The sequence below is a fragment of the Schistocerca nitens genome, chromosome 9 (genome assembly GCF_023898315.1).
Source record: "Schistocerca nitens isolate TAMUIC-IGC-003100 chromosome 9, iqSchNite1.1, whole genome shotgun sequence".
Taxonomy (NCBI): Eukaryota; Metazoa; Arthropoda; class Insecta; order Orthoptera; family Acrididae; genus Schistocerca; species Schistocerca nitens.
In genome coordinates this window covers 212,142,530-212,143,830 of record NC_064622.1, presented here as the reverse complement: position 1 = coordinate 212,143,830, position 1,301 = coordinate 212,142,530, and positions in this window count along the sequence as shown.

Below are 1,301 nucleotides of genomic sequence, written 5' to 3'. Positions count from 1 at the left end.
CAATAACATTCATTTCTACAAATGTCACAATCAATTTTTCCTTTCACTTTGTCAAAAAAGGAGCTATGATATTCAGAAATAAGAGCCATGAAGAAAAACGTATCAAAATAGGAGTGAACGTATTTCTTGGAATTTCAACAGCCGAGGACTTCCTCACTGCGCCACTGAGTACAAGCAAATACGAATAAGACAACGAGCGACGAACAAGGAACCAGATTATCACAACGCTGCTGATTAGGAGTGACATCGTCAACATTTCGGGATTGCTGAAGTCGCTTCAGACGTACGTGTAGTAGTAGTAGTAGTAGCAGTAGTAGTAGTCGTAGCAGTGAAAGTACTAATAACACTAATAGTAGACTATGACTATTACTACTAGTGCTCTGCTCTACCCGTAGACTACTGTCTATGTAATAGTAGTTGTATTAGAAGTACTAGTAGTAGCCTCCTTCCAATACTACTGTTACTACTTCTCCTAGAATGCAAAGGTAGTAGTACTAGTGACTGTAGCAGTAGTAACAGTAGAGGACTACTTCTGTCTCTAGTTCTACTGCTTCTACACTACTGATACTCTACTCCGCACTTGCACTCTGTCGATGTCAACAAACATTAGCGCAGTGTTTGCTCATTTGGGATGTTCTATAGGACAAGTTACGTTACATTCATTATGATTTTCTTCTAAATAATCAATCATGTACTAGGTCGGATCGTGTGCACACACATTCGTTGACCCAACAATGTTGTTGTTGTGGTCTTCAGTCGTAAGACTGGTTTGCTGCAGTTCTCTGCACTACTCTACCACCTGCAGACCGCTTCCGGTCGATTCCTGGGTTCGGTACTGAGTGGGCGAGAGGTTACAGATCGTGACTGCTGTTGTGGCCCTGCTCCTCCCTCCCATGCCGAATATAACTCGCTGTCACTCTCACTAACAGTAGTAATAGCTCTTATGAAACGAATGTTACTCTTTTTAGGAAAATCTGCTGGTGGCTCTACAAAAACTACCTGTCCTTCTCTTCTTAGGTCTTCTAACACATCTTCTTGTTGTCGGTTCGTAAGCAAAGACTAGTTTGGAAGTCGTTTACAGTTCATTCTTTGTACGTGTTCGTTACAGGTGTTGCGGTAAGTAGTTATTCCACTTTCAACTCGCTGACATTTATTAGTTCTTGCCCCACCTTTTCGTTTTTTATGTAATCTGTCCTTGAGTAGCCCTTTGTTCTTCTTAGAAATTCATTTCTGCTCTTCGTTCTTCTCCCAGAATTCTTTTTGTAGGTACCTAGCATTCACTCCAATGCAAAGGTGCTGGA